The sequence below is a fragment of the Natrix helvetica genome (assembly GCF_964273705.1).
Source record: "Natrix helvetica genome assembly, chromosome: 1".
Classification (NCBI taxonomy): domain Eukaryota; kingdom Metazoa; phylum Chordata; class Lepidosauria; order Squamata; family Natricidae; genus Natrix; species Natrix helvetica.
In genome coordinates this window covers 129,253,578-129,262,971 of record NC_138548.1, presented here as the reverse complement: position 1 = coordinate 129,262,971, position 9,394 = coordinate 129,253,578, and the positions used below count along the sequence as shown (strand labels likewise).

Sequence of the window (9,394 nt, the reverse complement as noted above, 5' to 3'; positions counted from 1 at the left end):
AAATAAAGGACAAACTTAAAAAAAAAAAAAAGAGGAAATCTGAAAGAAGTTCATAAACATGTTTTTTTCTTCCCCGGGATATCTTTTTTAATGTTTATAACATTGCTTTACAAAGGAAAAATCAAGAGAAAAATAAAAATAATGTTATAAACAATCATATTCTAATAAAAGTAAATAAAATCAAACAGACTATGCACATTTATTTTAAAAAGACAATTCAGTTTCCATATTTTTCACATGAATGTGAAAGACTGTGTATTAAGTGCAAGGGTTGGTTCCTGCCAGTTCTAACCTCTTCTATAGAAGAGGTTCCAGAAATCTACAGTGCCTTTTAGAACCGGTTCCAGCTCCCTCCCCCCGCCCATCCGCACATCATCAAGATGAAGAGTGAGAGGAGGAATTTTGGGAGTTGAAGTCCACAAGTCTTAAAGCTGTCAAGTTTGAACGTCCCTGGGGTTTTTTTCCCAAAAGAGTTAGAGGTGCAAGGGTTTTGTAACTTGACAGCTTTAAGACTTGCGTGCTTCAAATGCCAGAGTTTCTGAGCCAACATTTTGGTTGCTAAGCAAGAGCATTGTTAAGTAAGTTTCACCACATTTTGCAAGTTCGCCACGCCCACCCAGTCACATGGCTGGCAAGCCACTCCCACCCAGTCACATGGCTGGCAAGCCACTCCCACCCATCACATGGCCGGCAAGCCACTCCCACAAAGCAGGCCACAACTACAAAAGAGGTTTTTAAAAAATTTTGAAACCCACCACTGATTAAGTGATACCATCAGCCCAAACAATGAGATGGGCAATTTATAAATTTGCAGCATCCAATCTGGGTTAGTCACCAGGACCAGAAGTTTAGTCTTCCATTCTGGTGAGAGAGAATTTAACAGACTGTAACAGAGTGACAGAGTTAGAAGGGACCTTGGAGTTCTTCTATTCCAACCCCCTGCACAACCTGGAGACCCTACAGTATATACCAGTGATGGCTAACCTTTTCCAGACTGAGTGCCCAATGCCCCCAGCATGCGCCCTGCCCTCGGCCCATATGTGCGCATTTCCCCTGCATTCCCCCTGTCCTCCGTGTGGCCTTCCCGCATGTGCCCTGCCCCCCCACATATGCATGCCCCCTGCATGCATGTGCACCTCCCTCGCATGTGCCACATCCCCGTGCATGCGCAGCAGAGATCCGAAGACCACCCGGCCAGCAGGAGTAGCATGTACATCACAGCTGAGCCAGGGCAACAGCTTGCGTGTCCACAGAGAGGGTACTGTGTGCTACCTCTGGCACGCATGCCATAGGTTTGCCATCACAGCTATATACCATTTCAGACAAATAGCTGTCCAGTCTCTTCTGAAGGCAAGCTACAATAATGTATATTCTTCTTCTCACCATTAGAAAATTTCTCCTTAGTTTCTAGGTTGCTTCCCTCCTTGTTTAGTTTCCATACATTGCTTCTTGTCTTTTCTTCTGGTGCTTTCAAAAACAGGTTGACCCCCTCCTCTTTGTAGTAGCCCCTCAAATATTGGAACATTAGTATCATGTCACCCCTGTCCTTCTTTTCACTAGACTGGACAAACTCAATTCCTGCAGCCATTCTTCATATGTTTTAGCCTCCAGCCCCCAATCATCGTTTGTCTCTTTAGTCTTCTCAAACTTACATGCCCACAAGTGGCAAAATGTTGTGGCAGCATGAGTTCTATGAGGATGGATACAGAATGAGTTTGAAAGCTCAGAAGACTAATCCTCTGGTCTCAGTGTCCAACCCAGATTGGATCTTGCAACATTGTCCTGGGACATTTATATTTGCATTCATTCGGTATATAAATGTAATAGTAAATAAATAAATAACAAAAGTGATTTATGAAAAATAAATCTAAAGAACAGCTGTTGAAACAAAGGACTTCTTTTATATAATGAAGAACATATGACCGCTGTACTCTAAAGACAAATTTAATGGACATTGTATTTTAAAAGCCATACTGTATGCCCTAATTAAAAGCTTGCATTTCTGCATTATTTTATCTATGTCAAAAATGGGGAAATATGATCCTTTTATGATTTGTAAACTTCAACTCTCATGGCTGGCTCAGGAATTCTGGGAGTTGAAGTCTACAAATCATAAAGGGGCCCCATAGTCCCCCACCCGATCTACATAGTGGCCAAAATTGTGGAAACCTTTTAGGAAAAGTATATTTTTGAGCTTTAATGGCTAATAACACCACTTTTTTTTAGTAGTACCATACAATTATGTATCAATGGAAAGATAATTTAATCAAGAGTGTAATGCAACAAATTATCAATTATCAATTATCTGTATTCTATGAAAAGTTATAGTCAAATAACCAAAAAAAAGGAAGCACAACTTGCTTAGGTTGATGTCAGGTAGCTTTCCTTCATCTGATTATAGCCAATATTTAGAGAGCCAATCAGGTGTCATCTTGTTTTGGCAATGAGCCAATCAGATCACAGTAGGACATCAGTTATTGATGTCACATATTGATGTCACATATTGAGAGGAGGACATTTGTCAATGTGTTATGTGAAAGTTATGAAGTTGGCTGGTTTTTGTGTGTGTGTGTTCTTTCATTAAGTGAGCTTGTAAAACGTAATAAAATTAAAGTAATGGTGCAAAGAGTTCCCACACCCCATTTTGGGCCTGGAAGGCCTCCTGCACCAACCTGGAAGCCAAAATGGGGTGCAGGGGTGCTGCCCAAGGCCCCAAAATGCAATGTGAATGTCCCTGTGCATGCACCCACACTTGCGCTCTGCCCCCCTGAGCATGCGCGGCAGAGACCCGAAGACCAGCTAGCCGGTGGGAGCTGTGTGTGTATGCGTGGTGGTGCTTTGGCTGGGGCAACAGCTGGCATGCCCACAGAGAGTGCTCTCATGCCACCTCTGGCACATACCACAGGTGTGCCATCACGTGTATAGGGTCTCCTGCTCGAGCAGGGGGTTGGACTAGAAGTCCTCCAATGTCCCTTCCAATTCTGGTATTCTCTTTTATTGTCTCAAACCAAGAATGACATGCAGTTATTCTTTCAAACTGTGTTCTTTATTATTTCCATACTGTGTTTCCCTAAAAATAAAACAGGGTCTTATTTTCTCCCGCCCCCCCCAAATAATTACTTGGTCTTATTTTCGTGTACGTGTTATTATTTTTGAGGTGGAGGTGAGCGTGATCTCCTCATGGCTGCTGCTGTGTTGCAATATTTTCGGGAAGGGCTTATTTTCAAGGGAGGCCTTATTTCCAGGGAAACAGGGTAGCTATAGACAAAAAACTATCAGACTGAGGACTCTGCTTCCTGCATTTACAATATTCTCTGTGAACTATAAGGGAAGGACTGTCATTCATCGTCATTCTCTCATATGTAACATCTGGACTGGGTTGCCTCTTACTCCTCTGGAATGCACCCCCTCTCTCCCTGAAAGCCACCTTTTCATACATCACAGGTTCAGTTAAGGACATTGTAAAGAGGAGCAGCTGGCCCTTCAAATCACAAACCAGGCTTAAGTGCCCAGAGGAAAGGACCTGGTACCCCTGACAGCCAATGAAGAAAAAGAAGGGAGTTCTGTCATGTTTGGGGTAGGAAGAATTTTGGGGTGGTTGGTGAGGAAGTTGGCTGGAATCCTGGACTGGGGGAGGGAGTCTCAGAGAAGGTAAGAAATTGCTTGTATAGTTTAGTTAAAATATGGCTCCAGTAATACAGTGGAGGGGGCCAAAAAAAATAGAATGAGAGGTCAAGTTGCAGGAAAACAAAACAAAACAATATTTTCAACACAACCAGCATCGTTAATAAACAAAACAGAACTGTCTAGAAAAATTGTGTGTGTGTGTGTGTGCTTTTGAGTGAGAGTTGGGGATTCAGTGGACCAGTCTCTTCTGTTTTCTTGGTAATATTTTGCAAGTGGTTTGCCTTTCTAGGGCTTAGATAGAGTGATTGGCCCAATATCACCCAGCTGGCAGTACTATAACTCTCAATCTCCAGTTTCTAGCCTGATGACTTAACCACTATATCAAACAACAATAACAACAATAACAACAATAACAACAACAGCAGCACAGGAAGAAAGCTGGGGAGGATAATAAATATCTTAATTACCAACCAGAAGCTTGGTAAGAGTAGGCTGAAGCAAGTTTTGAAGCAATATTAGAGTTCTATCAAACCAAACTCAACCTCAGTTAAACAACCCCACAAAGAGTAAGCAATTCTACATCATGCAAATCCCATTGATGTGCCTGCCATTATAATTGGTTGCGATCCCTTCCTCGGTTGGTTGGTTCCACTTCACAATCAAAAGCATGTTATCTTAGCTTGGAATCTTGGCATCTGCAGTGGCCTTTCTTGGTTATACTATGTGCAGGTATAGTATGGGTGGTACCTGGCTTAACAGTAGTAACTGTGAGAGGGATCTTGCATTGTCCTAGTGGACACTCACTTAAGTATAAGCCAGAAATGTGATGCAGCTGCCAAAAAAGCCAACAGTTCTGGGCTGCATAAACAGAGATAGAACCAAGAACACGTGAAGTTTATAATGCCTTGGTAAGAACACACTTGGAATACTGCACCCAGTTTTGGTCACCATGATGTAAAAAAGATGTTGAGACTCTAGAAAGAGTACAGAGAAGAGCAACAAAGAGGATTCGGGGATTGCAGGCTAACACATGTAAAGAACGGTTGCTGGAATTGGGTATGTCTAATTTAATGAAAAGAAGGATTAGAGGTGACATGATAGCAGTGTTCCAACATCTCAGGGGCTGCCACAAAGAAGAGGGAGTCAAACTATTCTCCAAAGCACCTGAGGGCAGGACAAGAAGTAATGGATGGAAGCTAGTCAAGGAGAGAAGCAACTTAAAACTAAGGAGAAATTTCCTGACAGTTAGAACAATTAATCAGTGGAACAACTTGCCTCCAGATGTTGCTCCAAAACTGGAAGTTTTTAAAAAGAGATTGGACAGCCACTTATCTAGAATGGTATAGGGTTTTCTGCCTGAGCAGCGGGTTGGACTAGAAGACCTCTGAGGTCCCTTCCTCTCTGTTATTATGTTCTGTTCTGCTTAAAGAAGAAGCAGCCTGTTTACTGGAACTGATCTGCCCTTGGCCACCATCTCCTGGCTCATTCAGGAAACTGGTGAGAGAATTTGGGAAAATGGATGTTTTTCTTTTCTTGTCTTTTTTTCTTGTTAGTATCCCCCACCATCCCTATTTGTTATGGGGCTTTTGTTTTATATCAGACAACAGTAACTGACCTCGTTTCTCACTCCCATCTCCACCCCCCAGACCAGGCCTGCTGTGAGGGCTGGAGTGGTGGGGTGTCATCTTTCCCAGAAGCCTTGCCAAGATGATTCCAAGAAGTTGCTGGTGCAACTTTGTAACCGAATCTCCTGGGAATGGTTCTCATTAGATATTATCCTCTCCCATATCCTTGACCTATTTAGAATCCTCTTTTTTTTTAACATGATCAAAACTTGTTTTCAGGGGGGAAAGTCATAACAGGATTTATAATTTGTGTTGTTGGCAAACTCATCAGAGAGAAGAATTCAAACTCCTCCTGCTTATTTCTTTATCGGTGTGGGTTTTCCCCTACACGTTCCCATGCTTTGCAATGCCGCAGTGTCTAAAACAAAAATTTGCCACCTTCTTAACAAGTCATTGAACTTGAGATTCATGCATTGATATTCTAGACTCAGTGCTAGCTTGGCAGGCTTTGACCGGCGCTTTCTTTTATCCATATGTGCTGAGGAAACTTATTTAGATTAGCTGCTGGCCTTTTTTCCCCTTGTCTTCTTTTATGCTTAAGGCCTTCCAATTGCTTTTATATATTGTTTCACATCCGTAAATCTGTGGCCGTGTTTGTTTAATAGCAGCGACAGATTTTGGCCTGAATTAAAACGCCATCTTAGCCACTTCAGTTCTGGTATTTGAGCCATGTTGTAGTTCCCAGGGTTTCAAACTGCTTAGATTTGTAGCTATTCAGACAACCTGTTTCTTTTATTTTGAGTACATCCATTTACCTCAATCAATAGGTGTTCCAGACATCTTTATAAAAGACCTGCATTTATAAAAGACTATGCAACTTTCATCCAACCAATCCACATTTAGTTTATTAACCATCTATTGTGATGCATCATTTGCTTGATGCTGCTTTCATTTCCATTGTCCCAGGGAGGCAGAAGAACAGAGAGATTGTCACAGTTACACAGAACTGAAAAGCTACCGTACATTCACTTTTGTGGGTCCCAATTTATGGAGGCCTGCTTTTGAGGAATACTACTTGATAATTCTTCCAGAAAAGGAACTTAGTTTGTCTCTGTGCAACTGCAGATAAATTACACACCCCGCCCCTTAGTACGAACTTCTGTGACATTCTTAGAACTATTAAAACCCATTTCCAAAGATGGACAACATTAAAGTTCGATTGGTCCCTCAGCCACCATCAGTAAAATATTGCTTTGTGTATTAAGACAGAATAAAAATCGATAGACAAATAACTTCCCCCTCAGGTGCTTCTCCACATGCTTTTAAAAAAAGCCCTGTGTACAACATGTCTAGGTTTGTCAAGCATCTAGTATCTTAAAATTAGAGCATTATGTGAAAAGTGCAGTGTTAATGGATAAAGTTAGATAAATAATTGATAATGATAACAATGTATGTATATGTATTGGTTTGATAAGAGGAAATTTGGTAAAAAATTTAAATGGTGAGAAAAGGGGAAAAAGTAAGTTAAACTTTACTTTACTTTACTTTATTTCAAACTTTTATACCGCCCCCTCTCCCAAAAGGGACTCGGGGCGGTGTACAGTCAGATTAAAACACATAAATACATGGGAATAAATACAAACATAAATAAATACTAAATACTTAAAAGAGGAGGCTGTAAAAACTGTACTTAAAGTAAAGTAATTAAAACAATGTTTAAAATAACCCCTAAAAATACCCAATTAAAAATATCTGCCAGGAGATAGAATAAGACTATGAATGGGCCAAGCCGGCTAAACGGAACAGGTGAGTCTTCAGTTTTTGTCGGAAGGAGCAGAAGTCGGTGGTGATTCTGATATCGGGGGGGGAGGTCATTCCAGAGGGTTGGGCCCATCACAGAGAAGGCTCTACTCCTAGGCGCCGCCCGTTGGCATTGCTTAGTGGACGGCACCAGGAGGAGTCCCTCCCTGTGAGAGCGAATTGGTCGCAGGGAAGTATGCGGTAGGATGCGATCCCGCAAGTAGCTAGGTCCTGTGCCATGGAGCGCTTTAAAGATGGTAATTAACACCTTGAAACGCACCCGAAAGACCACAGGCAGCCAGTGCAGCTCGCGCAGGAAAGGTGTTACGTGGGAGTACCTAGTACTCCCCATGATGGCCCGCGCGGCTGCGTTCTGGACTAGCTGCAGTCTTCGGGCGCGTCCCAAGGGAAGCCCCATGTAGAGGGCTATCGTTAAATAAATGACTGATAATGATAATAATGTAATAATTTGTACTGACAGGATAAAAGGGAAATTGGATATAAATGATTAAGAAAAGAGGTCTAAATTTTTTGTTATTAAACATAATTAATTTTTATTTTGAATGTGTTATAAAGGTATAATGTGGTTGGATGATATTGAAAATAGATAAGGGAATGCCACCATGTGGTTTTGTTTTAAATTTTGGAATATTTGTTATAAAGGGACGTTAAAACATCTATAATCATATGAAGGATGAGGTATGATGATAACAATATATATAAATATATGTGATGTAAAATAGATAACTTGATAGGAAACAGAGGTGATCACTGTGGAAGGGATGCACGAAAACTCTTTGTAACCAATTGACACACTTTCTACAATTTGTAATGGAGGATGATTTTGTTTGTTTTTATTCAAAAAATAAAAAAAAATTGGGGGAAAAAAAAGCATCTAGTATATTAAAGCCTGAACTGAAAAACAGAGTTCAGAGGTATAAAAGGATTATCAGGAAAAGTAAATCCTCTAATTAAAGTAGAGTGGATTTTCCTCAATTTGCCTGAAATAATTAAAAAAGAAATAAAGTTGATTTAAAGATGTTATCTTTTTATTAATATTATTTTTATTAATATTGTTTTAAAATAATACACGTTAAATAATTTTTTAAAATTAAAAAATAATTTTAAAATAATTGTTATTTTTAAAATAATAAGATATGTTAAAAATATTAGACTTTCATCCCACCCTTAGTATTTTTTTTAATAAAAAACTCAAAGCAGTACATATACTTAATACTCTTTTCTCCTCATTTTCTGCCCACAACAATAACCCTGTGAGGTGGGTTGGAACTGAGAGAGAGTGACTGGCCCAAAATCACCCTGAGAGTGTTTCATGCCTATAGTGAGCTCACCGTTTCCTTGTTTCTAGCCTGGTGCCTTAACTACTTACATGCAAAATACAGGTAGTCCTTGACTACAACAGTGCATTTAGTGACTGTTCAAAGTTACAACAATACTGAAAAAAATAACTTATGATCATTTTTCACAGTTACAACCTTTGTAGCATCTCCATGATCTTGTGATCAAAATTCAGACGCTTGGCAACTGGTTCATACTTATGACCCTTGCTGTGTCCCAAGGTCACATCATCACCTTTTGTGACTTTCTCACAAGCAAAGTCAATGGGGAAGCCAGATTCAACTAGCAACCGTGTTGCTAAATTAAAAACTGCAGTGATTCACTTAACAACTCGAGTAAGAAAGGTTGTAAAAGGGGGCAAAGGTCACTTAAGAAATGTGTCTCACTTAACCAGAGAAATTTGGGGTTCAGTTGTGGTTGTAAGTTGAGGATTGCCTGTACTTCAACTCAAAGGTGAAATTCAGCAGGTTCTGACAAGTCCTGGAGAACCAGTAGTGGAAATGTTGAGCAGTTCAGAGAACCAGCAAATACCACCTCTGGCTGGCTCCAGAGCAGGGAGGGAATGGGGATTTTGTAGTATCCTTCACCTACCATGCCCACAAAGCCACGCCCACAGAACCAGTAGTAAAAAAAAATTGAATTTCACCGCTGCTTCAACTACGTGTTTGAATAATGGCTGATATTCTGGAAATAACATGTTTGAAAAGCTTAAGATTGGGAAAAGTTGGTGTTGATTAATAAGTGATTTTTTTTTTTTGCATAACATGTTTAATCAAGCGAATTAAAGGCCTATTGTCATATATGTGAAGATATATAAGCATCATCTTGATATATTTTTGGAGAAAATAAATCTCCATAATGGGTTTCAGTAAGTGTTACCAGTGGTAGTTTATGTTGGGAAACCTGGGCAGTAGACAGGATCCCATAATATTTTGTACTTCTAAACTCCAGGCAGGTGGAGGAAGCTAGCTATCTTCTTTTGAGTAAATGCAGTAAAGATATAATATAGTTTGTGTTATTTATATTTGAAAAGCCCTCTGAAG

General features: G+C 40.2%; 1 long non-coding RNA gene across 1 annotated transcript in view; it reads left to right on the top strand.

Annotated features, from left to right (window-relative positions):
• Window positions 1-4,495: 4,495 nt before the first annotated feature.
• LOC309384769 overlaps window positions 4,496-9,394 on the top strand; it is a 69,823-nt gene continuing 64,924 nt past the window's right edge. The window contains exon 1 of the long non-coding RNA XR_014174118.1: window positions 4,496-4,535. This is a non-coding gene — a long non-coding RNA (uncharacterized lncRNA). The remainder of the gene's footprint in view (window positions 4,536-9,394) is intronic.